General features: G+C 37.3%; 1 protein-coding gene across 2 annotated transcripts in view; it reads left to right on the forward strand.

The window, feature by feature from the left end:
• Nucleotides 1-6,735, forward strand: part of LOC107718829 (ras and Rab interactor 2-like) — a 36,243-nt gene that overhangs the window by 7,155 nt on the left and 22,353 nt on the right. The gene's annotated exons all lie outside the window — the stretch shown is intronic.

Consider the following 6,735-nt stretch of genomic DNA (forward strand, 5'->3'; position numbering starts at 1 on the left):
TATTAGAATCAGAATCAGAATGGGCTTTAATCACTACTTAAGTGTGCGCAAACACAAGGAATTTGTTGTGGTTTTACAGGAACTCTTGGTACATACATACATACATACATGCATACAAATAACCATATATATATATGACACAAAATAGTTATAGAAGTTCACAGAACTGACTCAGCAACAGCTGAGTAAAACTGTTTCATTTGAGCATGTGGCAATTTAAGCATTATCGTATTGCATATCGCATTTTTCTTCAATATCGCACAGCCCTACTAGATATGGTTGAGATGAAATATTGAGAGGCAGTGCATGTATTTAATCAGGTTTAAATGGTCATCTTTTAGCCTTCACTTATGAAGTCTGGCCAGTGGCATTCAGATGGTTTGGGTTTGTTGGTCTGTGCTGCAGTCTGTGGTAACGAAAGGCTATTTTGAGTGTGTTTTGTCACTGTTTTGCCTGCTTTTGCAGCTGTGCCTGTTAATGTCATTTTTCTGAGCCTTTCCGAGTCTCTCCGCAATCCTTACAGTCACAGCAGCAGGAGACTGAGCTTAAAAACAAACCACTTTAACTTGAATGAACAGATTTCAGGTCTTCAGGGGTTTTTATTTATTTATTTTTCTTTTTTAAGTTGTGCATTCTGAAACTGCATCAATAGTTTTAGTACATTTGACTGGATTCTGAGGGGTATTGCAAGAAAGTGTAATTTACTTGTGTGTCAATCACTGTACTATGGAGATCAGACATTTCAGAGTTTCAAAAACAGTTGGTAAGAGTTGACACAAACTCCGTTTTTGGCGTCTTTGTCAGTGAGCTTGAACAAATCGGTCAGTAAATGATTCAGTGACTTGCCATTAGTTTTGTTTCTGAATGAGTGAGTGTGTTTGAGTGAATCAGTTGAGCAAATGATTCAATGACTCGTCACTTATTTAATTTCTGAATGAATTATTTTTTGAACAAAATGTTTGAGTAAATGTTTAAATGAATCAATCATAAAGAGTCCTATTTCTAAATAAATCAATATGGTTGGCTGAATTGGTTGAGTAAATGATTCAGTGATGCAAAACTGACAGTAACATCCCAACAACAACACAAGACTGATAAAAATATCGGGCAGTTTAATTTGGCTATTCTGTGTTTGCAGTAACCGTGGATAATGCCTGTAACCATAGTGATAGTGGTTATAGTAAATATCAAAGATGGTGTCAGCATAACAACAGAAAAGTCTTACCACAACTGACACAACAAACAAATCTAATCTAGGTGTGAGTTTATATGTCATATTTTATTAAAATGGCTTTGCATGGTTGTGCAACGAGACATCATTTGGGTTGTAAACAGACCACAAAACTGATGAGAGTCACTCCAATGGAAGAGAGACTGGATCTAACAGCTGGATCTATCAATGTATGTTACCTAAAACCCCATTTGAAAAGGCACAAACTCAGGCATTTTTGAGTGAATCAGTTTGTTTGAATGAAGTCTTCATGATGTTGCCCAAATAAAATATGTTGATGTTGTTTCTGAAGCAGAGATTACTGTAGCATGTGAAGATTTTAACTGTTGTTGTCCCTCAAGGCTGCTATCCCCCATGGGCGGGTAGAGCTCTCTACAGGCTTTGAGCAGAGCTGGATTTTTTCCAGCCGGGTTTTTGGGAGGTGGAGGGCCATATAACAGCAGGGTCTTAACACAGTGCCAGACGACTTCATTATCCAATAGAAACCCAGTGTCTTTTTCCTCTCCCTTCCCCTTCTCACATTCTGTCTAACCACTGCATCAGACTTGAGGATGATTTATTAGTATAATTCTTTGAATGTGTGTGCGAAATGTGCTTTTATTGTCCTAGTTATGGTCTTGAACATATAGTAGATATGTTAACAATTAAGTCGGCTGTAAAATTCTCTCAGAAGAATATAGAAAACTCAAGGGAAATTAAATCATTTAGCATACTTATGATTAAAGTCATTTTTGGTTGATTTATAAACTCCTCTGCACTGCATGTGGACATATTTTATTGTTGACTTTTGTTTAGACTTTAATTTGTTTGCTGTTTAATATTACTCACAAGATCTCTTCAATACAAACTTCATAACCTATACAAACAGCACATCTGCACATTAGCTGTGAATCACACTTTGAGTCTAAACCAACACATTTCCAGTCCAACAGGACTGGAAAGACTACGTCATTCAGTAACACACTGTGACTTCCTCTGTTGGTTACATGAACTGGAATGGGGGAAAAGCCCATTGCTCAATTGCTAAATGCATATACGGATTCACTTTGATTGCAAAACACTGTTGAACACTAACATGAAAGTATGCTGTAAATGCTGTTTCTCATCTAACATGCGAATAGGTTAGCCAATCAGAGGGCATTTATGTCAGTCTTGAGAAAGGATGGAAAATATGTCTGTTTCTGGTGCACAAAACATTGACTAGAATCTTAAAGAAAAATACTTAGAAATTAAAACTTTTGTTTATCAAAAATGTTATTTTTGACAAAAAAGACAGTTAACACATTTATAATGTTACTACAGATTTCTGTTATAAATCAATGCTGTTCTTTTGAACGTTTTTTATGCACTATTAGTAATCTTGTCATTTTAGTAATTTTGTCATTGTAAATTTGTAGTTTATGTATTGTGTCCTTTGTTAACTTATGTCATTGGCTGCTGAGAGGATTCACGAGGAGTAAGAATTGAATTGTATGGTCACGGTGTAACTGACAGTTTCCTGTATATGACAACAAAGTCTTGAATTGAATTAAAAAAAAATGCATGAAGGTTTTCACAAAAATATTACCATTGATAATGAAAAGAAATAATTCTTGAGCACCAAATTATGATTTCCGAAGGAGCATTTGACACTGAATTGAACTTTGCCATCAGATGAATAAATAGAAAACAGTTCATTTAAATTGTAATAATGTTTTACTGTATTTTTCATCAAATGAATACTGACTTGATAAGCATAAGAGACTTCTTACAAAACATTAGAAAATCTTACAGATTTGAATGGTAGTGTAAATATATGGTGCATTATTATTGCACAAGAAGTAGCATAAAGCAAATGTATAATCACAAGAAAACACAAATGGTTGTCTCGTACAGAATACAACTTATACAAGAAACCTTTACGAAAATTATTATCATTTGGCAAACTATCCCTTTAATGAAATGTGGATTTTGTTTGTGAGTCACATTTGGATTTGTTTCTCAGTCGTGCTGCACTGTTCTCCTGCAATTTCCAAGGCTGTCAGTGTTTTGGCAAGGTTTTTTTTTTTTTAAGAGTGGCATGTTGTTTTGTCCTAAAAACTGTCACTGTCCCGCTGTTCATTGTCATGCTTATATTAAGATGCGCTGCACTCAGAGTTCTTGTTTTGTGTTTACATCAGCCCAGGATAAGAATCCCAGAAATACTGAGCCGTGTTTCACATTCTTGTTATATTTGTTCTCTTTGTTTATGGCTCAGCCCCTTTAATTGCTTGCAAGCTCCATTTCCTGTCAAGCCCTGCCAGGTCTCTCCAGACTACAGAAAATCCTCTCTGCTACCACGCACCTGTTATGTGTGCGTGTGTGTGCAGGACACAGAGTCGCTCTGTGCTTCGTAGTTCAGATGTGCCTTTGTGTGGGTCCAAACAGCCCAGCTCATTGGTCTTTTACGTCCACACACACACACACACACACACAAACACACACATATATATATACACAAACTGGCGTGCTGAACATTTTGTGCAAAGGTACAAGCCAGCATGCAATAACAAATGACCCTGTTTTGATGGAAACAGGATAAAAGTTGGCCTCTAATCTTGTGTTGTTTGCAGTTGTTGACATTTTGGATGGCACGCTAACGAAGGCTGTTCCTTTCAACTCTAGTTTTCCATGTATCCCAGTGCCGTGACATCCCTATTGAGATGATAGCGGGCGAGGGAGATAAATGACCAATTGAACTGGACTTTCTCTCTCTGCATGTCTGTGCTCCACAGTGGCCAGTTAATAACTTAGCCTGTTTATTCTGCCCGTGCTGGCAGTCCGAGGGGTTTCCTGTTTACTCACCGAGCCGTATGCATGTGCGCGTTTTGTTGAGTCTTTCAAAAACAGATACAGGCACAGAAACCGGATGATGCAAGGTAAATAACAGCTTGCTTTTTCTGGTTGATATACTGAGCAGGGCTCAACAATGGTTTGCTTGATGTCCTGGGGCCATTGTGAGAGAGTTTCGAGCCAGATGATGGAACTGTCACTTGTTTTTGCATCATATGTCATCATTTTACAGCAAACTTATGTATGTTTATGGATATAGCTGTAGACTGTAATGTTGGCAGTGCAAGCAGAAAAATTTTTTGTTGTTGAGCCCTGCCGAGGAAAGATGAATGTGTGTTGTGATGCCTCATTACAGCAACAACATGAGGTGAAGCCCCTTCACAGAGAGGAGTAGATTAACATGTCAAACTCAATCTATATCTGTCAACTCAGGAACGACGCTTCACAGGAAATACCTGGAACTCACTCAGATTTCTCTTGTACCCCACCTTCATCTCCAGCTATTTCCTGAAAAACCACCACCACAAACGCATAAAAATGTTAAACTCAGTTTTCGCTGCTGTATTTTCTCCAAGAAGCTGGGTGGTTGTGAGAGTTGTGCCCTTTGGATTGTACTGAGGCTTGCCGCTGAGCGTGACAACTGGTCAGGAAATGAGAGAAAAAAAAGAAGCTAAGAACTGTGGGATTGATTTGGAGAAGAGCGATTGAGACGATGAAAAAATCATTCTAATATTCGTTAGATTATTGGATTATCGTCAGTTGTCAAAATAATTGTTTGTTGCAGCCCTAGTGGACTATCCATTTAATGAGGTGAAGATTTAGTTTATGTGCATCACAGTTGGGATTTGTTTCTCTCTAATAGTTTTATCATTCAATATAATTATTCAATAATATTTTAGCTAAATAATAAAATAATTATTATATTATTAACAATATATTAGCTATTGATAATAATATTAATAAATAACATTTTAATACTGTTATTAAATCACAAAATAATAATAAATAATAATGTCCAATTACTATAAATAATAATAATAATTATTATTATTAAAATGTTATCATTAGAATGCTATTACAATTATTAAACAACAGCAATAATAATACTTTATTGTTTTGCAGATGGATGTTAAGTGTGTAAATAAAGTAAAATAAATGAATAACTAGGCTATTAGTATTATTAATCTTTAAAAACACAAACTACATGACAAAATAAGATAAAAGACAGGAATAATACTTAAAAGAACAAAGAAAAGCAAGACAGGAGAAAGAAGAATAAGAAAAGATCAATTTAATTGATAAAATAGATACATTTAAATAACTGTAAGTGAACGGATACATTTTGAATATGTAAAGAGCTGTTGTTTCATGGATATGGGGGAGGGAGTTCCAGGCTTTGTTTTACTTAAGGACCTTCCACCCAGAGGACAGTCTGGACTTGGCAATGTTGATAAATTGGCTCTGGAGGACACAAGAGTCCATAGCGATTTGTGCAGAAGAAAGCAATGGTTTGAGGGGAGATGCTGGTTCTTTTCAAAGCTTCTGATGGTCACATCAAAGGCTTTGTGAGCTGAGCTGCACATGTTTGCCATGATTTCCTTTACAGTGTCAGCACCCAGACAGCAGCTTTGTGTTAACTTAGCTCAACACATAAATTCAACCAGGGAAAAAAGGCTTCGTGTTTCGTTTGTCGACGGTAAGAGCAGAGTCAGGTTGACACTGCAAGACTGTGCTGTCTGTGGAGGAAAACGCTGCTGTGCATAACTCAGACAGCTGTGCTGGATCTGCAGCATCTGGAAGTGGGTCAGCGCTCTTGCTCCAGCTGATGACAATCTTCTACAGCAGGAGAGAGACGCTTGCTCATCTCGAACAAAGTGACCTGCAGAAGCAGCATTGGGTGATGTGGCTGTTTAAATAGCTGTATTGTTTACAATTTCTCTGGCAGGACGCATTAATGCAGTCAAAAAATGTTGTGTACAATACAAAAAGCTCGCTCCATAGTCCCTTCAGCCTTTAATCACTTCAGCCCATTCATGGTTTGAACCCATTATACCTAAGGTGTAAAGAGAGCATTCTGAGAGCTTTCTGACCCTCCATAGGGCCTGGGAAATTTCAGTTACATTGCTGTCTATGCAGGGTCTGAAAGCTCTCGGATTTCATAAAAAATATCTTAATTTGTGTTCCAAAGATGAACAAAGATCTTACAGTTTTGAAACAACATGAGGGTGAGTAATTAATTACAGAATTTTTATTTTTGGGTGAAATATCCCATACAGCTACGAGAAGCAGGAGTTAAAATCAGTGAGATATAGCCTACTTTCATCAGTACATTTATCAGGTGATCGCTACATTCCAGGGGTTTATTTTTGTGCATGGAGCTGGTTTTGATTCTTACCTGAGCTGAGCAGTGCATTCACAGCTGATTAAGTGCATTAGAATGTTGTATGTTCCTCTACCTTCCCTCTTCCACCACCCTTTCTCACAGCTTGACCTTTGCCCTGGTTTTGTCTCTGCCAGTCTCCCAGCTGATCCCCCTCCCTGTATTATGCCTCAGGCTGTTTTGAAAACTTCTTTACAAAAGTGGGTGAACAAAAGATTTAAACTCAGACTGTCATCTGTATTTGCTTTACCAGTTCTCCCATAATCCCTAAGCAAATGTATGTGTGTGTGTGTGTGTGTGTGTGTGTATATAT

This window comes from Sinocyclocheilus rhinocerous, unplaced genomic scaffold, assembly GCF_001515625.1.
Source record: "Sinocyclocheilus rhinocerous isolate Xijiao unplaced genomic scaffold, SAMN03320098_v1.1 scaffold3288, whole genome shotgun sequence".
In the NCBI taxonomy this organism is placed as follows: Eukaryota; Metazoa; Chordata; class Actinopteri; order Cypriniformes; family Cyprinidae; genus Sinocyclocheilus; species Sinocyclocheilus rhinocerous.